This window comes from Phyllobates terribilis, unplaced genomic scaffold, assembly GCF_046119375.1.
Source record: "Phyllobates terribilis strain yellow unplaced genomic scaffold, ASM4611937v1 Scaffold_14__1_contigs__length_39327217, whole genome shotgun sequence".
NCBI lineage: Eukaryota > Metazoa > Chordata > Amphibia > Anura > Dendrobatidae > Phyllobates > Phyllobates terribilis.
In genome coordinates, this window is record NW_027362774.1 from 8,192,564 (window position 1) to 8,216,267 (window position 23,704).

At 45.5% G+C, this 23,704-nt stretch overlaps 1 protein-coding gene across 12 annotated transcripts in view; it reads left to right on the plus strand.

Moving 5' to 3' along the window:
- The window catches only part of ZNF536 (zinc finger protein 536), an 809,539-nt gene that overhangs the window by 231,556 nt on the left and 554,279 nt on the right, over positions 1–23,704 (plus strand). For 10 of the 12 annotated variants that reach the window (XM_073659657.1, XM_073659662.1, XM_073659664.1 and 7 more), the window contains one exon: positions 19,649–19,763. The exons of 1 other annotated variant lie outside the window; for it this stretch is intronic. The gene's annotated coding sequence lies outside the window, so the exon portion shown is untranslated. Of the gene's footprint in view, positions 1–14,800; positions 14,888–19,648; positions 19,764–23,704 lie in introns of all 12 variants that reach the window. One more of the 12 variants, XM_073659656.1, reaches the window with a different exon arrangement.

Genomic DNA, 23,704 nt, shown 5'->3' on the forward strand with positions numbered 1-23,704 from the left:
AGTCCTGCAACTTTCTAAGTCAGCGGGATCACTAGGTGAGGTGGACCTTCTAAGCCCAAAGTCACACGGGCGTCTGTGCAGCAGGAAACAGCAGAGATACTGGAGGCAAACTAAAAGTCTTATAAGGAAGCTGCAAGTGGACAGGAAATGTCCTGGAGGCCTCAGGCTGAGACGTAAAGGCAAATTGCAAGTCTTAAAGGGATGCTGAAAGCCGCAAGCAAACAGGAGACATCCTGAAAGCTGCAGGCATACATGTAGAGGAAAACTGATAGTCTTAAAGGGGTCATGGAAGCCGCAAGCGGACAGGAGATGTCCTGGAGGCCTCAAGCGGACCGGAGACATCCTGGAAGCCAAAGGCAGACACGTAGAGGCAAACAGTCTTAAAGGGATCCTGGAAGTCGCAAGCAGACAAGAGACATCCTGAAAGCTGCAGGCGGACACATGGAAGCAAACTGAAAGTCTTAAAGCGATCCTGAAAGCCTCAAGCAGACAGGAGACATCCTGAAAGCCTCAAGCGGACACGTAGAGGCAAACAAAGTCTTAAAGGGATCCTGGAAGCCACAAGCGGACAGGAGACATCTTGGCAGCCTCAAAAGGACAGGAGATGTCCTGGAAGCCGCAGGCGGACACGTAAAGGCAAACAAAGTCTTAAAGGGATCCTGGAGGCCACAAGCAGACAAGAGATGTGCTGAAAGCTGCAGGCGGACACATAGAGGCAAACTTAAAGTCTTAAAGGGGTCCTGGGGACCACTGACAGATGGCAGCGTTACTGGAGGCCTTTTGCTCTTATTTTATTCCCGCTGCTTCCCTGAGTTTTTTTTTTTTAAATCTGCCATACTGTCCCAAAAATACGGGCTTTTTTATTTACTGCTGATTTTTATTGTTTTTTAGAGCGGGGGCATGACTTCTGCGATTCTCTTGGGGTGTGGTGTTAGGCTTTTCTGCATAATTATCCTGTGAGCCACACCCCCTTTGTTTAAACCGTAAAAAGTAGCACTAAAAAAACTAAAAGGCTGATATCTATAGACCTATATGGCAGATTACAAAAAAATGAAAAAGCAGAACACTCCAGAGCAGCAAATAAGAGCAAACACTGGCCATTAATGGATAGTGGATAACTTTAATTTTGGGGAAAACGTCTTCAAGTAATTGATATATTAGCTTGGCAACACAGATGTAGAAGCAGTAGGACTTTTGGGAAGGCATGCTGACTCTTGTGGTTCACTCCTTAGAACTGCGGAGTCCCTCTTCTCCATGTCAGCCACCGCACAATCCTCCGCTCCTCTCCAAGATCTCTGAATGCAGAAGACTTGAGATTAATTTCTGGAGGAGCCAAAAGAGTTTAGTAATCAAAAACAATACATTCTTTAAAAAAAAAAAATGTTCCAGTGAACGAGGATGAAATAATCCGTGCGTGTGTGGGCCGCAAATGTGCAGAATGCAAACATTTCATAATAAACATGTTTAAATGAATGTCCTTGGCTTGATAGACCGGGAGATAGGACATGCGGGGTTAATTAATGCGCACTCGTGAAAATAAACTGCACTCGTAAAACCTCTGGACGAATTCAAGAAAGAAAAAAAAATAAAATAATCGTTACTCACTTTGGTGCAGATGTGAGGAAGGGTTAAATGCATGCTGGCCCGTAAACTCTACACTGGGGCAAATGAGAATTACCAAGTGGACTTTCAGGTCACATCTCAGATGAATATCCCCTTAAAGGGTTATCTTCTGTCCAAACATCCAAATATTGAATGCGTGTAGACCTCACTAAATAGGGTCTTCTCGTCAGGTCTCCTATCTTTGAGCTAGAACAGCGAGGCGCTCTCTCCATGGACAACTATAAAGGTGAATGGAATACTACGTTTCTCCTGTAGTGGCCTCTGCTCTGACGAGACAACACCTTTAAGAACTAGATGAGAGAATTGTATCACATTATTGTATTCCCCATTGTACCTGCAAAACAATGGGCCCGATACCTACATATCATTGAAAAATCCTGGCATGTATGGGAAGATGAAAATGCTACATTATTATCAAAAATAAGTATGGTGGAGCTGTTAGGTATCACGGAAAGTTGGTAGTTGGTTTTGTAAAGGGTTTAAAAATATTTAGATTTGAGAGTCCTCAGTGGTTGATACCTTTTTAATGGCTAACTGAAAAGATGGTAAAAAATTGCAAGCTTTCGAGACTACTCAGGTCTCTTCATCAGGCTGGTATACCTCAAACTGGCTAACACGGTACAAGAAAATATATTTTTTACCTATATCAAAAGTAAAGGGTTTAAACATCTTGGAGAACTTCTTTTCATTATGCAAGTTTCCACCTGATTAGTCAATCACAGGAATTCCCAATCCAGGGATTATGAAAGTAAAATCAGTTGGCATCCATGTAATCCAACGACAACAGTGGTCCTGCAGGATGAAGACCTTCATATGTGGCTGCTCTACACCATGGAAAAGGTAGACAATCTCCTTAAATTCTTCTTTTTTTATTAATGAGGAACATTTGTATTAAGAAGCTCCTTGATATCTTCATGTAATCCAACGATGGCAGTGGTCCTGCAGAATGAAGACCATCTTTTGTGGCTGCTCTATGCCATGGAAAAGGTGGACAAACTCCTTAAATTTTTCTTTTTTGATCAAGGAGCTTCTAAATACAAATGTTCCTCATTAATCAAAAAGAACAATTTAAGGAGATTGTCCACCTTTTCCATGGCATATAACTGCCACACTTGATGGTCTTCATTCTTCAGGACCACTGCCATCTTTAGATTACATGTAGACATCAAGGAGCTTCTAAATACAAATGTTCCTCATTAATGTCTTCACGTAATCCAACGACGGCAGTGGTCCTTCAGAATGAAGACCATCGTGTGTGGCTGCTCTATGTTATGGAAAAGGTGGATAATCTCCTTAAATTCTTCTTTTTTATTAATGAGGAACATTGGCATTTAGAAGCTCCTTGATGTCTACATGTAATCCAACAACGGCAGTGGGCCTGCAGAATGAAGACCATCGTGTGTGGCTGCTCTATGCCATGGAAAAGGTGGACAATCTCCTTAAATTCTTCTTTTTGATTAATGAGGAACATTGGCATTCAGAAGGTCCTTGATGTCTTCATTTAATCCAACGATGGCAGTGGTCCTTCAGAATGAAGATCATCGTGTGTGGCTGCTCTATGCCATGGAAAAGGTGGACAATCTCCTTGAATTCTAATTTTTGATTAATGAGGAACATTGGCATTTAGAAGCTCCTTGATGTCTTCATGTAATCCAACAACGGCAGTGGGCCAGCAGAATGAAGACCATCGTGTGTGGCTGCTCTATGCCATGGAAAAGGTGGACAATCTCCTTGAATTCTTCTTTTTGATTAACGAGGAACATTTGTATTTAGAAGCTCCTTGGTCTCTTTTGGTCGTCAGTAATCAGAGGTGATTATCATAATCAGGAAGACATCTCATCAGAACAGGTCCCTAAACCCTGTTTGGCCATGTAGACATCATAGAAAGGCATCCTCCACTCCGGAGCCCCTGCCAAGCTGTAGTGTCTATTGAGTAGGACACGGACGGCCAAACATCTCATAAGCAGACTGTAGCTTGATTCCCTGGTAAAGTATCACATTTGCTGGGTGTTCTAGGAACCAGTTCTCAGATTAAAGGGGTAGACTGTGATGGACAAACCTTTTAGAGTTTCAGCATTTTCATATAGTCTGTAAAAAAAAAAATAGGGTCCTCCAGCAAAACCAAGAAAGTTACCTTCATGCCCAAAGAAACCAAGCCGTTGCAATAATCGATTTGCTCTTTGCAGATTAAGTAAAATTTTGACTTTTTCTTTTTGGTTTTAAAGTCCAACAGGTCTATAGTTTAAGAAGCTCCAAAAATCAAACATATTGGGAGCTGAAGTGGAGTTTTTCACATTTTTTTTTTAAACCTAAATACAAAAACACAAGAGCTGAAGTGGAATTTTTTACTTTTAGCTAAAGACCAAAAGACGTCAAACACGATTTTTTTTCGTCTCTACTAGAGATGAGCGTTGTTCTACTCGAACTGTTCGCCAATCTCAAATTCGAGCTGTTTTGGGCGGTGTTCGAGCCGTTCGGCGAACACGAACAATTTGAGAAAAATTCGGCTGTTCGAGGTTATGTTCGATAACTGTTCGTGCACCAAAATCATAACTGGATTTTTTCTCAGTAATGATGAAAATTAATGTTAATACGCAGTTTGAGTGTACAGCGGGGTGGGGGGAGGGGCAGGGGATGGATCTCTGCAGGAACAATGAAGATCTCCATTTTTTTTTCTCTTTCCCGCATTTACAGTGGGGAGGTGCAATCTGTCAGCCTATCAGCAGCGCACACACGGAGCGAAGTGCTTTTTTTCACACAAGCAAGGGCATGTGTCATTGGCAGTGTATGTCACATGTCCTTGCCCTATAAGACCAAGCCATTTTCCCCGTCGCCACCATTTTCTCACTGCTGCAGCTGCGTGTTAGACGGCACCGCTGTTGCTGTGTGCGCTATACCTTGTTAATTTCAAGCCAATTTTCGCACAAATCTACAGATAGCTTGGGAGTAGGGAATAGTTGTGATTGCAGTCCTTTTAAGGACTAGGTTACAGCATTTCCTACGACTTTTATCAGGGAGGTCTGTGCTCTTAAATAGATAGGTTGTGGGAGTAAAGACTAATTGTAATTGGAGTCCTTTTCAGGACTAGGTTACATCAGTTCCTATCAGTTTTTGCCAGGCAGGTCTGTGCCAGTGCTGTGCAAGTTTTTTTCACAGCATTTGGCTGAATCTAGCAAAGCTAATCCTTTTTGGCCTATTGCAGAGTGTGTTAGTCAGTGGAGTAGCCTATCTGTGTTGCAAGATATACCACCTGTGTATAGAATACCAATTTTTTTACTGCACCTAGTGAAGTAAAATCTTTTGGGCATAGCATCATTCTATTAGTCCATCTATACTGACCTCCATCAGGTTGCAAATTGAATATAATTTTTTTCTGCATCTAGCTCTGAAAAAATATTGGCCTTCTAGCTGTGTGTGGGACTTGTTCTATTAGTCCATCTATACTGACCTCCATCAGGTTGCAAATTGAATATAATTTTTTCTGCATCTAACCCAGCCAATAGTTTTGGCCTAATACCACAGTTTGGCCACTCAGCTCTGCTCGGTTCCCATCCATTGTTTTTTTGTGCAAACAACTCCAGAGTTGTTAATTAGTTAACCACCAAAATGAGTGGAAAAAGGCCTGCTTCTGGTGGAAAGGGGAATAGGCGTGTTGGGAAGGGGAAAAAAGGTTGTGTCCGTGGGGTAGGTGTTAAAGCAACAGTAACATCTGCAGAAGAAAGACCATCTTCCAGCCAAACTAAAATGTCTACTTCTTTTAGCGGACAATGTGATAAGATCCCTTTCTTACGGCCACGCCAATCACTACAAATTCCAGATGAGGCACAAAAACAGCAGGTGCTTCAACGGATATCAAGTGCTCCTTTAAGTGGGCTCTCCTCCACATCAACTTCAACATCACAAATACTCCAGTCCTCAAAGGTGTCACCCCAATCGCACTTGCTTCCTCACAGCTCCCAAATCTCCAGCTGCCCGTCTGAGTATGAGGTAGAACAGATGGTTGAGTCTGCAGAGCTGTTTACTCATACTATAGCCTGGGAATCAGAGGTCGACTCCAGCGCTTCTGTGAATCCAGACGAGGAAATGATCTGCACTGATGCCCAGAATCTTTATGAGTCGGATCCAGGACCAGACGCAGAAGGTTCTGACCATAATGTAGACCCTCATTCCCAAACTGTAACTCCTGTTGGTGGAGACAATGAGGAAGACGATGATAAGACTCAAATACCTGATTGGAGCGACAACTTTAGTTTTTTGTCAGGGCAGGAACAGGTTGGCTCTGAGGCCGACGGGTGTGATAACGCACAGGGTGATGATGATGAGGTTGGAGATCCCACTTACTGTCAACCCACAGTCAGCCAAGAGATGAGGTCAGCAGAGGAGGTGGAGGAAGATGCTAGTGACGACGAGGTCAGGTTGCGCCTTCCTGGACAGAGACGTAGTACTGGAAGCACGTCAACAACTGCATCCTCAAACACAACTCTGCCTCTCACCACAAGTCGTGGTGGCTCTTCAGGTCGCATGGGTGCTAAGCCTTGCATAGCCTGGGCATTTTTTCAGATCGATAAAGATGACCCAACTCGTGTTATCTGTAACATTTGTCAGCAAAAGCTAAGTAGAGGCCAAAAAATACATAGTTTGAGTACTTCATGCATGAACCGGCACATGGACATGAAGCATAAGTTGCAGTGGGAAGCTCAGTGTGCTACAATGCGGCCTAGCCGGCTGGGCCAACCACCGTCTGCCATATCTTGTGCATCCGCGGCCTCTTCATCCTCTGTGACTGGGGGGACAGCAGTCACACCTGTTTTGGGGCGCAGACCTGCCACCTCTTTACCCGCAACAGCCAGCGTGATTGGCAGGTCATCATTTTCTTTGGAGGTGGTAACACCAGCTGGTGTTGAGCGCTGTCCGACATCGATAGCACCACCTTTGGATCAAGGCAACCTAACATGTCCGCCTGCATCTTCCTCACAGACCGGCACTTTGCCGGGGACACCCTTATCAACCCCGTCTAAGCACAATAGCCAGCCCTCGGTCCCTCAGATGTGGACAAGTAAAAGACCATTTCCTCCTAGCCATGAGAAAGCTAAGAGGTTGAATTTCACCATCTGCAAGTTCTTGGCTACAGAAATGCTGCCTTTCCGCCTGGTGGACACAGAGGATTTTCGAGACCTTATGTCCGTCGCAGTGCCCCAGTACCAGATGCCCAGTCGGCACTACTTCTCAAAGAAAGGTGTGCCTGCGCTTCACCAGCATGTCGCACACAACATCACCGCTTCTTTGAGAAACTCTGTGTGTGACAGGGTGCATTTCACCACAGACACTTGGACGAGTAGGCATGGACAGGGGCGTTACATGTCGCTGACTGGGCACTGGGTAACTATGGTGACAGCAGGACAAGTGGCTGCTGTCCAAGTCTTGCCGTCCCCACGAGTTGTGCGTCAATCCTCTTTATGTCAAAGTTCCTCCACTGCTTCTGCCTCCTCAACCTCCTCTCGGTCTTCCACCTGCACCCAAAGCCTGTCTGGTCATGCCACAAGCTTTCTAACTGCGCAGAAGGGATCCTGCACACCTCCTTACTATGCTGGCAGTAGGGCTCAACGTCATCAGGCGGTTTTTACATTGAAATGTCTGGGAAATGTGAGTCACACAGCTGAGGAGTTGTGGTCAGCTCTGGAGAACCAATTTCATGAATGGTTGTCTCCACTGGACCTGAAACCAGGGAAGGCCGTGTGCGACAATGCTGCAAACCTGGGTGCGGCCCTTCGCCGGGGCAATGTCACACACGTGCCTTGTATGGCTCACGTGTTGAACCTGGTTGTCCAGCAATTTTTAGCCCACTATCCCAGACTAGATGGCCTTCTGCAGAGGGCACGGTCGCTGTGTGCTCACTTTCGCCGTTCGCATCCCGCAGCTCAGCGACTTACATCTCTACAGTCGTTGGGCCTGCCACTTCACCGGCTAAAATGCGATGTGCCTACCTGGTGGAATTCAACTCTGCACATGTTGCAGCGACTGTGGCAGCACCGACAAGCCCTGGTGCAATACGTTCTGATGTATAGCCTGGGCCAACGAGATCCAGAGGTGGGGCAAATCACGCTGGAGGAGTGGTCTCAGATCATGGACCTATGCACCCTTCTGCACAGTTTTGAAATGGCGACGAAGATGTTTAGTGCTGACGATGCCATTATCAGCATGACTATTCCGGTGATTTACATGCTGGAGCACATGTTAAACAGAATTCGGAGTCAGGTGGTGGCACAAGAGGAGGTGGAGGAAGTAGAGGAGGAGGAGTTGTATGCGGAAGGGCTAACATCTGCAATGTCCAGACGGTCGGCAGCACCAAGGCGGCAGGCATGTGAGGGTGGGGGAGATGGTTTTACCAGGGCGCATGGTAGCAGCCAAACTAGTGAGGAAGGTGCAGGAGCCCAGGAAGAAGTGGAGGACGAACTGATGGAAGACTCATCAGATGAGGGAGACCTTGATCACATTTCTTTTGTGCGAGGTTGGGGGGAGAGGACAGAGGAAGGAAGCATGATTGTTACCTCGCCACCAACACAACAGGGACTTGGTGCTCCTGGATGCGCAACACACATGAGTGCCTTCTTGCTGCACTACCTGCAACATGACCCTCGAATTGTGAGAATTAGAAATAATCCTGACTACTGGGTTGCCACACTGTTAGATCCCCGGTACAAAAGTAAATTTGCAGAAATTATTCCTGCCATAGAAAGGGATGCACGCATGCAGGAGTATCAGCAGAGACTGTTGCAGAATCTTACATGTGCTTTTCCACAAAATACCAGTGGTGCACGTAGTGAATCTCACAGTTCCAACTTGCCAACCGTGGGACCGTCAAGTGTTCAGCACTCAAACCGTAACAGAACCACAGTATCTGCTGGTAACATCAATTTTGCGGAATCATTTCACCACTTTTTTAGCCCATCCTTTGCAAGGCCACAGGAGACAAGAAGTCTGACACATAGTCAACGCCTAGAGACGATGGTACAGGAGTATCTCCAAGTAAACATTGAAGCCACGACTGTGTCACTGGACCCTTGCTCTTTTTGGGCTTCCAATCTGGATAAATGGCCGGAGCTAGCCACTTACGCCTTGGAGATCTTGTCATGCCCCGCAGCCAGCGTTCTGTCTGAACGTGTGTTCAGCGCTGCTGGTGGTGTGCTGACAGATAAGCGCACGCGGCTCTCCACTGATAATGTAGACAGACTCACGTTCATAAAGATGAACAAATCATGGATCCGAAACGACTTTTCTACCCCTGTGTCATCCTGGGGAGAGTAAAAGCTTGATGATTGGTTAAAATCACCCTACCAACCGTTTTAAGCTTTCAAATTACTAATCATGTTTATCTGTATCTTGGCTGGAAAATAATTTGGGCTTTGTAGCAGTGTGCAGCACTGATTCTATTAGGCCATCTATAATAAGCTCCACCAGATTTAAAATTACTAATCATGTTTATCTGTATCTTGACTGGAAAATAATTTGGGCTTTGTAGCAGTGTGCAGCACTGATCCTATTAGGCCATCTATACTAAAGCTTCACCAGATTTAAAATTAATAATAATTTTTAGCTGCATCTAGCCCGGAAAATAATTTTGGGGCTCCGAGATGCGCAAGACACATAAGTGCCTTCTTGCTGCACTACCTGCAGCATGACCCTCATATTGTCAGAATTCGAAGTAATCATGACTACTGGGTTGCCACACTCTTAGATCCCCCAAACTTTTCGATCAACCTTTTCATTTTAATAAAGACCAAAAAAATGGTCATTTTTGAAATTATAAGCATTAGCAGGTTGTTAGAAACTGAAATCAAACAGTTTTCAACTCAAAACTTTATTCTAGGTGATGTTACATTTTCACATAGGACCCCTTGTTCGAAAGGAGCTTCTGAACTCTCTCGTCCATTGAATTTGTCAGGTTTTGGATGGTTTCTGCTTCAATTGTTTTGCATGAGGACAGAATACCCTCCCAGAGCTGTTGCTTAGATGTGAACTGCCTCCCGCCATCATAGACACTCCTTTTAATGTTGCTCCAAAGGTTCTGAATGGGGTAGAGGTCAGGGGAGCATGGGGGTCACACCATAAGTTTGTCCCCTTTTATGCCCATATCAGCCAGAGATGCAGATGTTTTATGTGCAGCATGAGATGGTGCATTATCATGCAGAAAAATGATCTTGCTGTGAAATACACGGTTCTTCTTCTTGAACCATGGCAGGAAGTGCTGTTTGAGAAAATCCACATACATTATGGAGTTCATCTTTAGCGCCTTCAGGGATCCTAAAGGGGCCGACAATCTCTCTCCCCATGATTCCAGCCCAAAACATTACTCCACCTCCTCCTTGTTGGCGCTGTAGCCGTGTTTGCGTGGGGTGTCCATCAACCAGCCATTCTCCACTCCATCCATCTGGACCATCGAGCGCTGCACGGCACTCATCCGTGAACAAAACAGTTTTGAAATCAGTCTTCATGTAATGTTTGGCCCACTGGAGCCGTTTCTGCTTGTGTGAAGTGGATAGAGGAGGTCGACAGGATGGCGTATGCACAGCTGCAAACCTCTGAAAGACCCTGCATCTTGTTGTTCGGGGGGCGTTGGAGGCACAAGCAGCTTCAAAAACTTGTCTGCTGCTATGACAAGGCTTTTTTGCCGCTGCTCTTTCAACCTGACGTAATTGCCTGTAGGAAAGAGTCCTCAATTTGCCCTTATCAGCACGCACACGTGTGTACTGTGAATCAGCTACATACTTCTTGATTGCCAAGACACTTCATCCTGATCATCGCACAATGTTGATTGTAGTCATGCCTTGACCTAAACACTCCACAATTTGTTGCTTCTCAGCAGCCGACACATCCTTTTTCTTTCCCATTTTGGCAGAAAATGTAGGCTGCTTAATAATGTGAGACAGCCTTCTTAAGTAGTCTTGCCTTTCATTGGACACACCTGCCAAACTAATTAGCACAGGTGTCTGCAATTGCTTACAGTGATATAAAGAGCCCTGACACACATCACCATCAATGAGTTTAACTGACAAACAAACAAATTCTTCCCTTATCACTCCTAAACACTTTTTGCATAATAATTTGGAACGCGGTGTACATGTGCTTTTCCACAAAACACCAGTGGTTCACGTAGTGAATCTCACAGTTCTAACTTGCCAACCGTGGTCTGTATGGAGTTGTTCAATAAAGGGCCCAAAATTAAGATAACATAGATGGGAGAGGTCTCTATGAATAGGAATTCCTAAGTATTTGATACCCTGTGAGGGCCAGGCAAAGGGAAAGTTGGACTGGATGGAATCCTATATGGATTTGGGGAGGAAGACATCGAGGGCCTCAGACTTCGCTGCATTGATTTTAAAATTTGACCATGTAACAAAGTGATCTATTTCAGCCATAACAGCATGGATGGATATATGTGATTGAGTGATATATACTAGGACATCATCAGCAAATAGAGAGCACTTGTACTCGGTGCCTCCCACCTCAATCCACCTAATATTGGGGTTATGGCGAATTGATGAGAGCAGGTGCTCCGTCACTAGGATGTATAAGAGAGGGGACAGAGAACATCCCTGCCTTGTCCCATTGGTGATTGTGAAAGGTGATGAAAATGTTCTGACGCGCCCCCTGGGCCTTGGGACACCCGGAGCCGGACCCTTTTTGGTGGATGCTGGTGGTTGTAGTCTCCGTGGCGGCAACCCGGTTCCGTGGCTCAGGGCGGTCAAACCAGTGGCGGAACTATTTATGTGGTTTTGATGTTTAAATGTCCGACTACGCCACCCGTGGATTGCGGTCAGAGTGAACCGCCGCTGCAGGGCAGACCGCTGAGGCTGGTGTTGTGGGTGCAGCAGAGCGTAGCATAACTCCCCACGGGAGGAGTATAGCCTCAGGGCAGTGTATGCGGAGGATGGGGGTGATGGTGCAGGGCAGCAGCAGTAACGACACGGAGTCAGTGATGCAGTCCAGGGCCTTTACTCACAGTTCTTATTATCCAGACCAGGTCTGCAGGTAACGGCTGCCCACGTCGTACTGTGCTCACCAGGTGAGGGGCTCAGACAACTCCCAGATAACTTTGGAGTGCTTCACCGGACCCCCTTTGTGTGTCCTTTGTCTGGCCTTTCTTACCAACCCTTCTGTCCGGCTGCCTCGGGCCTCCTCTTGGTAAACTTGGCGCCAGTTTCCCTGACCCTATGTGGTGCCTTCCTAGCGGGTGTAGCGAGGGGCTGCGCCACATAAAATTTTCACAGCCTCCTGTTTCTAGCTGAGGGTCGTTTCCTGCCTCCACTAGTTTCGGGGACCGGTCTCCCCCTTTGGCCTGACCCCTCCACGCAGGTGGATTCGGGCGTGCGGTGGCGACTCGCCCGTCCGCACCCCTGAGATCCCTTCGTTCCTCGTTCCTGGAGCCTTCTCCGCTCCTCTTCCTTCCTTCTCCCTCTTCCAGGCCTGGGCCTCTGTTACTAGGCCCGCCTCCGGAGCAGAGCTCATGCAGAGCCCCTGCTCCCTGCCACTTCTGCTCAGACTTCTCTGCACTGAACTAAGATGGTGCCCACCTTTTATACTCCCTTCTCAATGCACCCAGGAACTGCTTCCTCCCTGCTCCTGCACTACAGGGTTCCCCTTCCTCAGTGTTCCCTCCCCCCACTCCAGCCAGGGACAGGGACTGTCGTGCCCATCTCAGGGGCATATTGGTCGCCCTGCCCCACAGCAATGTGGTGTAATGCATGCAGGTGTCGGGTCCTGATCCACACTACATCCTTACCTGAGAGTGAGATATCACACCTCTGGTTGAGGTGCAATACCTCTGTAGCAACCGAGCCCTCAGGGTGCTACAGTTCCATTTATCTTCAGCCTAGGTGACGTATTGCGATACAGGGCCGTGATTTTGGCTATAAAAGGGTCCCCTAGACCCCTACCCCAAGCTTTTTAAGAGAATCATATATGGCGTGCCAGGAGACTCTATGGAATGCTTTCTCAGCATCCAACGAGAGTATCTAATTACAAATTTTTAACTGCATCTAGCCCAAGAAATACTTTGTGCCTAGTAGCAGCGTCTGCTAGTCAGCGGATTATCCCGGCTGTTAAGCAAGCTACACCACCTGTAGTTTGGACACTTCATTTTTTCAAAGGAAATGCTTCGGGACCACGGGATACTCAGTGAAGAGCATCAGGAGGCACCCCAAGGCATAGGGGCTCGGACTGGCAGTAGGATGCCTTGCGGTGGACAGCCGAGCTCGATCCTTATAAAAGCTTTTTAACTGCAGCAGCTTTAGTGGACGCTACTGGAGCTGGAATTACGCGGCTGCTGGCATGAGACTTGCCCTCCAATAGATCCTTGTAAATGGATTTAAAGTGTATTTATTCAAATTAGAGAGACAATTTAAATTAAAAAGCTTAGAGCTGCCTCCACCACAGGGGGGCTCGCTCGACCCACCAGCGGACAGGCACCAGTATTGGGAGAGGGGGGCTGGCCGTCAGGGTTCACCGCGGCTCTGGCACAAACCCGGCGACACGGAGGTGGCACGGGCAGGAGCGGACTGAACGTGTCGGCTTCTCACTTTTTGGATTTTAGAAGGGCATGACATGCCTATATCTGTGTCTCCCCCTCCTTTTACTCCTCCACCTCTTTTCTTTTCGCATGACTATATGTACTTGTCACTTTTCCATGTGTTAGTTATGTCTTCTGAGCAGTTTGTCAGCTTTTGGACACCTTTGAAGGTGTTTTCTATGTGTTTCTATGTGTTTTTGTTTGCCTGCCATTGGTTTTAACGGTGTTCAAAGGTGTTCGATGAACAGTTCGACGAACAGTTCGGCGAACACACGGGTGTTCGACCAACCGAACCGAACTCGAACACTACGGGGGTGGCTCAACACTAGTCTCTACCCGGACTGCAAGATATAGTGATCCCCTGAGATATGGAACCCTGAAAGCTGTATCCCCATCAATGGGGGCCCCATCTGTGAAAATTAATAAAGATGTTTATTTATAGATATTGTAAATGGGGCCTGTTCTTAAGATCTCTACCAGAACGAGCAAAGTGTCATCTATCCCACCAGCCTCAGCCTGAAATGTCACATACGGAGAGAGATATGTGTCTGTGCTCGCTGGGAATAATCCCTCTTGAATAGAATTAGCATGTCTGGCCTATCTCCAGCAATATCCCCCATTTCAGGGGTCTGGGTGGGAGCTAATGCCAGGTGTACATGTGATGTAATTATTGTGACATTATTTAGTGGCTTCAACATTAATCGAACTTAGTTAATAGGCTATGCTTATGATTGTGGGCGATTAGCATATCATTTGCATCTCATTCTCTCAAAAGCTTCTTTGTTTGTGATGCGAACCCTCCGCCATAATGACATCTTCAGCTTCAGTGATCGGAGTTTCTTTAAGTAGAAGATGGTTATTATTTCATGTCATCCGAGGCCTCCTCTGCACCTTCACGGTGCCCATAGCCGTACCCGTATTGTGGCTCCATCACTACATTAGACCCCCTTGATGGAAGCCGCTACCCACAATCAGGATCTCGAGATCGTCTTCTATAATTAATGTTTATAGCCGGGAAGAACTAATGATACAATGTATTGACTATGTCTCATTATTACGATTGAGAGGGAGTGAACTAAACTTACGGCCCTTAATACAATTCGTCTTATGATAGCGATCGGGCACTTTGGGGTAACAAATATAGATTTAAAAGTTCAAAACAGCAATCAGCTCTTGGGCCCCGATGCTAAATATGTAATTGGACCCTCAACCTACCACCTACCGGATGTGGATATCAGCACTGCCCCCTATACCAAGCCCTTGGGTCAACTAATCTTAGTTGAGTTATTCTTGTGCTCATTCTTTTGACCAATCGTTAGTTTTTTTTTTATTGTGTGGAAATAGCTAAAAATGTAAATAAAAAAATAATAATTTTGAATTAATTAACCTGTATCACATCACACCTACCAATACTGAAGGGAAAGGCTCTGGATAACCCTTTCAATAAATTGTCTCCAAAAGAGCCTACATCTAGTGACCCTAACACATTAGCTGAACACAACAATTTCTGACTAATATATAGGTAATCCCTATCTCTCCGATGGTAGATTTTTAAGGGAAAGAATGATTGGGCATATTGAATTTCAACATGTTCCATCCTTGTTTTCATAGGAGATAAGCAGCCATGAGAGGTTTCTGGAGGGGACAGAGTCATCTGAAAGCATCTTGCTCCCCTCTTCTCATTCAGAACACATGCAGGTAGGACTAAGTTGTGTGTATAGAGGTCAGGAGGGATAGCCTTTCAGCTGAATGCTATCCAATGTGTATGGCCACCTATACACACCACCCTCTATTCCAGCGTTCATCCTACTGTCTATATTGCATATAGCTAAGGGTCCAGTATAGTGAAAATGTCCCACCATCTCTCGACTTCCTCCATCTAGACTTTTGCTCTCCATTATCAGTAGATTTAGGGTATTTGGAAATCTCTCGCTTCTTTTCACTGTTACATACATTTTTCGCGGTAATGAGCACAGATGACCCCAAAGAATATGAGCGTGCAAACAAAATCCCCTGATAAGTTTCCTGGGTCAATAGGACAATTGAATACAAATGGGGGGGGGGCAACTGAGAACCTGATGATTCTCTCCTTCCCAACTTTTCATTGCATCACAGAGAGAAGAGAATAATTTTGGTTATTAATAAAAAAAAGGGGGGGGGGGGGCAAGGGTCATGGGAAAAAGCCCGATCCTTCTTGGTTGGAAAAGTGAGCACTATAAGTGGACTCCAGTCTATGTGTGTCGTAGAGTTGGACAAAATATATGCAGGATCCTGATTGTGATTACTAGACCAGGCGTGATGCAACTATGTAATCGCATCGGGCCCACTAATCAGGAGAGGAGACGAGGATGCCGGCAGGTAGAAGGACAACTGAAATGGAATGATGGGGCTAATTCTGCGCTGCCGGTGTGGAAGGATAGAAGAGGAGAACGGTATCCTGGAATGCGATTTATTTGTCAACATGTTTCGAAGTTTCAGACTTCATCAGGACAAACCACAGTGTACTCCTGATGAAGAAATTTGGAACTTCGAAACATGTTGACAAATAAACCACATTCCAGGATACCGTTCTCCTCTTCTATCCTTCCACACCGGCAGCGCAGAATTAGCCCCATCATTCCATTTCAGTTGTCCTTCTACCTGCCTTCCTCGCCTACTCTCCTGATTAGTTGGCCCGATGCTATTACAATTAAATTACAATTAAATTAACCCTATCCATTTCAGTTGTTTTCCAAGCCGTGGGTCTGCAGCAGCTTTGAGATTTATATAACATTTATGCTGGCGTCCCCGCATGGCTCGCCTCCTTCCCCCATGCAGGGATGCCGACATACTCTCCACAGCGGCATTGCAGTCAACTCCCCGTCTGGTGTCATATCTCCTGCTTGTGCATGCCACACTTCCTGGCGGGGTGCCTAGCGTGCGTGCTCCTCCTTTCTTAAAGGGACAGGGTGCACACATAGTAAAATGCCCCCAGCCAATAGCTGGGAGGCATTTAGTATCTGAGTACACCTGCAAGATGGCTCCCAGCCAATTGCTGGGATGCGTCTTGTATATGGCTCCCTCCCCTATAGGGAGTCACCGAAGTAACAGTATTCATTAGTGTGTAGTTTCTCCTACTAGTGAGTTGTTAGGTCCCGTGGTCCTTGCGTAGCCAATGTCCTGAAACCAAACCTCTGGTCCTTGCATGGCCAGAGTCCTGAACCCGAACCCAAGATCCTTGCATGACCAGAGTCCTGAACCCGAACCCTTGGTCCTTGCGTGGCCAGTCCTGAACCCAAACCCCAAGCCCGTGTGTGGCTAGTGCCTCAACCTCATTCCCAGGTCTGTGTGCAGCTGGTATCAGTATCCGAGACCCGCGTGTCTGTACTTGTGCCTATCCGAGTATTCCGTGTAACCGGAGTGCTAAAACCAGTCTCTGAATCAGCCCAGTCTGAACGTAGCCGTGAGTCCATGTCAGTGAACCTGACCCCTGGGGTCAGCAGCTGCAGTACCGGCATCTGCCTAGGAGTGGTACCTGGTGGCTACCTGCATCCCAGCCTGTCTCCACCATCAGGAGCTCCAGTGAAAACCAGGTAGCCGCTTAGCTACGCCTCTTCCTAGGCAGGCCCAGCCCTGTGGCACAGTGGGTCTACGAACCATGTTTGCCGCCTGCGGGCATGACACCTTACAATGTTTGCTGGTTACACAACCATACCAGGTGAGTACCATCGCCCTCGGCCTCCCCATTGTTACTCGGATAAAACCCTATTGCGCTAATTGTTATTCCAGTTTTTCCACTCTATTTGACAGGTAGACGGAGGCTCATAGCGGGTTGGTCCGGTGGCCACGGACTGCCGATCTGGCTATCGGGTCAGTCCTGCTATTGCGCTAATTGTTATTCCAGTTTTTCCTCTCTATTTGACAGGTAGAAGGAGGCTCATAGCGGGTTGGTCCGGTGGCCACGGACTGCCGATCTGGCTATCGGGTCAGTCCTGCTCAACTTTTTCTAACCATAAAGAAAGTTGAGCAATGTGCAGATTTTTGCTGTGTTCCTCAATAAACATGGCGGGCGCTGGGAAGTATTTTGATTCCAATAAATACTCAATGATTAGTTACTAAACGCAGGTGAAACATCTCGCCACCCTGGCAGATTGAGCAGCCGATGGACGCCCAACGTCTAACTTTTTTTTTAATGACCGGCATTTTGTGACTGCGCCGGCCGCCTGTTTATTAAATGCCGCCTTAATGAACATATTTGCATGTTAGCAGCGCCCCGCTCTATATCACTTCCCAGTGCCGTATTGAAGCTCACATTACTCCTAACAGCTTTGGTGGATTAGTAAAAGGGAGGTGAAGTTAAGAGGGGAAAAGAAAAAAAAAAAAATCTCATTTCGTATCTGACATTAATAACTTTCAGGGGGAACGAACATTGGCATTTGTGCTTGGACCCGAATTGAGCCCGGTGTCCTCGCTACAACAAGGGCAGCGAGCGATGGAACCAACAAGATATGAAAAAATAAATCATGCATAATGCAGCGATTCTACCTTACATGTTAATTAATGTGTGCAATCAATTACCGATGTTACAATATGAGAAAAGCCGAGGAACTGGTCGTAAAAAAAAAAAATGCAAAAAAAAAAATACAAAAAATACCTATACATTTTTATCTGTTTTTTTTTTTTTTTTTTTTCCTATTTAAACAAATAGTCTTGGTGCCTGTGAATGCTGTGCCGAGACATGCTTTGAATAACAAGCATCGTAAAATCTAATCAGATTTATAAGGGAAATTGATTGTTGTGGCAGGAAGAGAGGGTGGAAATAAGCTGAAATTTAAGTGTTAATTTTTATGCTAATCCACCCTGCCTTCCTATGAAGCAATTTTGCTCAGTGCCACAAATATAAAATTGTCCCTTGCAGAGAAATGTCAGCTTGCTAGACCTGAAAGCAGTAATTTATTAAGTATGTTCTTATTACTATGTGTCATAGTTGTTAGCCGGCTATATATACACAATGGCGCTTCACACTTAGACTGGGAGGGGGGCACGTTTCAGCTGACTGACTGCAACGTAGAGGGCATTAATACATTATCCTATACCGGGTGGTCTGTGGACAAAAGACTTTAAGGAAGGGGGGGGGGGGCACTTATTTATAAACAGCAGTAAATGGATCAGTCAAGGCAAAATAAATAAGGGGGGGTGGAGGGGATAGCAAATATGCCCCCCCCTTCCTGCATGCTATTAAATGATCGATACCCACGGTCACATGATGATGTCATCTCGGGTATGGCAGGCACATCGACGACCTTCTTCCAGTGTCCCTGGATCTCTGTCCAAATCACTTCCACTGTTCGGTTTCACACAATTTTAGATTTATTTTTTTTTTGGACAATATCGAGTTTTCGGGAGGGTAGTGAATTAATAGCGTTAAGGCTTCTAATGCAATTCACATATAGGTCAATTACATTCATCAACATCTGCTCTGTCACTCGCATTTGCATATAGCATTCATATGTTAATGACGCTTTTTTTTTTTTTTTCCTTCTTTCCTTTTGCCTCTCAAGTAATATATTAAAAAATACACCCGCCATTTGCATATCAGTTTAGATCAGTATATTAGAAACAATTTATCATTTTCCGCTTTCTTGCTATGGTTTTTAAAAAGGGAAAGGAGGAGAGCAGAGGGGGGGGGTATGCGGAGAAACAATATGTTGAGTGATGTCTGTTATATTTGAGTACGGCTGTGATTTATATACACGGAGCCCCTTAGCGGGAGAACTTCCATTTTAAAGCAGCTTAAAGCCCTTATAAATCAATAATGACACAGATGGACTGGTGATAATCTATTTAGGATGCCTGATACCAAATATTGTCGTACAGATGATTAGAGTGGCAAGCAGGTTGTTTTTTTTTTTTTTCTTAGCAGCTTTTATGGTAAAGGAGTGGAAACTGAAAAATGTTATAGATAGATAGATAAGAGAGAAAAAAAAAATCCAAAAAGGAGTCATAGAAGGACAAAGAGACATGGCGGCAACTGCCAATAAAATAATATCAATCCGCGTCCCTTTAACAAAACAAGGCCCCTTAATGGAATTGTGTCTTCAGGTGTAAATGGTATTAAAAGCTGCATCTTCCCGCAGTCCCTGCCCTGATCTCGCACAAGAGGCGAACGCACAAAATGCAGGTTGTCAAGAGATGGCAGCTGCTAGGAATCTTTTTAAATATAAGCTTGTATTGATCTGATGAGAATGAAGGATCCCGCTGCCACCGAGTGTTTGGCTTCCTGTCTGAAGAACGTCACCGGTGGCCTTGCTCTGGGATAGATTTTCATTCATAGCCGTTGGGATATTTTTTTTATTTCATCTTTAACCTTTTCTGATGATTTTTTTTTCCTTGACCTCTGTCGTCGGTGGTTCTGCAGTTTAGCAAATTTTTGACTTTTTTTTTACACTTTGTGTTTTGTTTTTTCTTCTCTCCTTTCAGAGGAAGAAGAGGAAAATTGACGGCCCTGGTCGAAAAGATCTGCCTGGTCCAAGAGGGCCCTGTGTCGTTATCAGACTGTCTGCCCTTAAACCAAGCATGCAGTTAAGTTGTTGAGGTAAGGAAGTTGCTGAGGTAAGGACGTCGTAGGGTTGTCGGCATTTTTCCTCTGCGGTTGTAGGACATTTTAGAAGATTAGTAACCACATATTAGAAGGAACTTCTCAGACAAGACCAAGACCAGTGGGTTACAAAACCCAATTGTCTATACCCTATTAGAGGATTCTCAGATAATAGAGGGGTCATTCTTTCAAGACTCTCGTCTAACAGCTATGAAGAGCACCTCTTACCCTGAAGGACCCAACTCTGTGTAATGCCTCATTCCTCTTGTGGTGGCACTGTTGATTACAGGTGATCGTTGGGATCTTGGCAGCTGGACCCAACACTATGTAATGCCTCATTGTTCTTATGGTGGCACTGTAGATTACAAGTGATCGCTGGGATCTCGGCAGCTGGACCCAACACTATGTAATGCCTCATTACTTTGGCAGTGCCACCGTAGATTACTAGTGATCGCTGGGATCGCGGCAGCTGGACCCAACACAATGTAATGCTTTATTGCTCTTGTGGTGGCACTGTAGATTACAGTTGATCTCTGGGATCTCGGCAGCTGGACCCAACACTATGTAATGCCTCATTCCTCTGTTGTGGCACTGTAGATTACAGGTAATCGTTGGGATCTCGGCAGCTGGATCCAACACTATGTAATGCCTCATTCCTCTTGTGGTGGCACTGTAGATTATAGATGATCACTGAGATCTCGGTAGCTGGACCCAAATCTGTGTAATGCCTCATTCCTCTGTTGTGGCACTGTAGATTACTGGTGATCGCTGGGATCTCGGTAGCTGGACCCAACACTATGTAATGCCTCATTCCTCTTGTTGTGGCACTGAAGATTACTGGTGATCGCTGAGATCTCGGTAGCTGGACCCAGCACTATGTAATGCCTCATTCCTCTTGTGGTGGCACTGTAGATTACTGGTGATCGCTGAGATCTCGGTAGCTGGACCCAACACTATGTAATGCCTCATTCCTCTTGTGGTGGCACTGTAGATTATAGATGATCACTGAGATCTCGGTAGCTGGACCCAAATCTGTGTAATGCCTCATTCCTCTGTTGTGGCACTGTAGATTACTGGTGATCGCTGGGATCTCGGTAGCTGGACCCAACACTATGTAATGCCTCATTCCTCTTGTTGTGGCACTGAAGATTACTGGTGATCGCTGAGATCTCGGTAGCTGGACCCAACACTATGTAATGCCTCATTCCTCTTGTTGTGGCACTGAAGATTACTGGTGATCGCTGAGATCTCGGTAGCTGGACCCAGCACTATGTAATGCCTCATTCCTCTTGTGGTGGCACTGTAGATTACTGGTGATCGCTGAGATCTCGGTAGCTGGACCCAAATCTGTGTAATGCCTCATTCATCTGTTGTGGCACTGTAGATTACTGGTGACCGCTGGGATCTCGGTAGCTGGACCCAACACTATGTAATGCCTCATTCCTCTTGTTGTGGCACTGAAGATTACTGGTGATCGCTGAGATCTCGGTAGCTGGACCCAGCACTATGTAATGCCTCATTCCTCTTGTGGTGGCACTGTAGATTACTGGTGATCGCTGAGATCTCGGTAGCTGGACCCAGCACTATGTAATGCCTCATTCCTCTTGTGGTGGCACTGTAGATTACTGGTGATCGCTGAGATCTCGGTAGCTGGACCCAGCACTATGTAATGCCTCATTCCTCTTGTGGTGGCACTGTAGATTACTGGTGATCGCTGAGATCTCGGTAGCTGGACCCAACACTATGTAATGCCTCATTCCTCTTGTTGGGGAGGAAAGAGGGATTGGGCATATTAAATTACACTGCTTGATCCTTTTTTTCTCATGAGAGATAATGTGAGGTCTAGCTCAGATTGACCATTTTTGTAAGTGATAAGTGTAAGTGTAAGTGACAAGAGTGGCGCCGTTCCTGGAGAAAAAAAAAAGATAGACCTATCGATCGGTACAGGAGAGCATATGGAAAAGATAGTACCACATCTCACTCTTTTCCAGAGAACAGCACCTTTCCCAGGTCATTTATGGTATTGCAGCTCATTCAGGTAAAAACAGGACTAAGCTGCACTACCAGACACAACCTGTAGAGAAAAGTGGTGCTGTCCTCGGAAAGAAAAGCACATTTTTAATTGGCGCCTCCATAAAGCGAGCCGATCGCTGACACAATGCAAGCGATATAAAGCGACTTTATCTATTTAATATATAGTACAAGAAAAGATTAAAAGGGAAACTTCAAAGGCAAAGACTAAACATCTGGCACGCAAGGATCATATCCTGTTGCATATTTTATTTGCATATTTTTCAGGGAAGCTCTTGTGGGGGTTTTATGATTAGAAATGATGGAATGGAGGCCTGACCACGCTGATGGGCGCAGACACGGCGGGAGCCACGTGCCAGGATTCCTCCTCTTCTTCTCTTCTTCTTCTCTGCCTGCTCTTAATCCAGAACAAATCGGAGAAGAGATTAAAAATAGTTCACAAGATGAGATGGAGAATTATGGCGGGGCGTTACGTTTATTATCCAGATCTGTAAATCTCGCAAATTTCGTAGTTAGGCTGCTTTAAATTAAAAAAAGGGTAACGATTGGGATTTCTGCTCCATTCACAGCTAGAGCTGCATTCCGAATTCTGCATTGTGGGAGCTCAGGTGACACTCGCACATTGGGGTCAAAAAACGCGTTTCTTGCAAATTGATTTTTTTTATACAGTTTGTTCAGGCTGCGATACATCCAAGGACGAACTGGGAGTCAAATTCTTCCCTTTCATTCGAAAGGCCCATGCCATCCCCGTCCCCGATGCTCCGTCTCAACTGTTAACAGTATCAGCACCCTGAGGACGCTGATACTGTTAACAGCATAGCAGACAATGTGGTCCACAACCGGACCAGCCCACCTGGTATTTTTCCAGAATTTCTAGACGGCCAGTCCGACCCAGGATACATCAGTATACATTTATTTTTACTATATGTTACATTAGTTGCTAAAAAGGCATAATGAAAAAAACTAATACCTCCCTATATCAGTTCTGTATATGGGCATCTATGGGTGATGTATTTCTCTGTATAAGTCAGGATATCCACGCGCGGCATTATTAGATCATAACCTTTAAAGAATGATCAGGCCTCACCAATCCTTGATATTTTTTGGAGGAGGAATCCACATTTCCCCTATAGCACTAAAAGGGAATGTCCATGATTAAAAAAAAAACATGGCCTTGTTTCAAAAACAGCTCCACCCCTGTCTGCAGGTTGTATGTGGTATTGCGGCTCCACTGCCTACAAATGGGACAGCCATGTTTTTCTAATCCTGGACAATCCCTTTAAATGACAATCACTGAAATGATTTGCCGCCCATTTAAAGTTTGGTCACGCCAGGTGTCTAAGAGCGGAGTGCTTACATAACTTCCACTTTTCTCTTGGCCCCTAGAGTCGACCTTCTTCTATTGGGACTAGTGGGACATATAGTCGGGGGTTGTCTTTAAGATTTGACAATGGACGGTATGCTGTTATCTGGATAGAGTCCTTATCCCCCATACTTTACACTGCCATGCAGGCTGCAGATTTTTACCCTATAGCATTTTTTAAAGTTGGCACCGGCATCATATGACAGTTGCGTTCAATCAAACAAGTCATAAAAGTCATTGGGGGGCTCAACAGCCCAGATCCTCACCCAATCTGGGGGGAAAGAGGTCCTATTGCCACCATTTTTTTTTTTTTTTTAAAACGTGGTCACTTTATGGGATTTTTGGAAACTTCAGAATGAGAGAACTTGTTTTTATAAGAATAGAAAATTGTAGTTCCAGAAATGGCGCCACCTTTGTATATGGGTTGCGACTGGTATAACAGCGTAAAAAATGGGGCTGACAAGAGTGGAGCCATTTCTGGAAGATCATATTTTTCTAATCTGATGAAAGTATCAATAAATGTAGCAATTTTGTATCTTCGTCT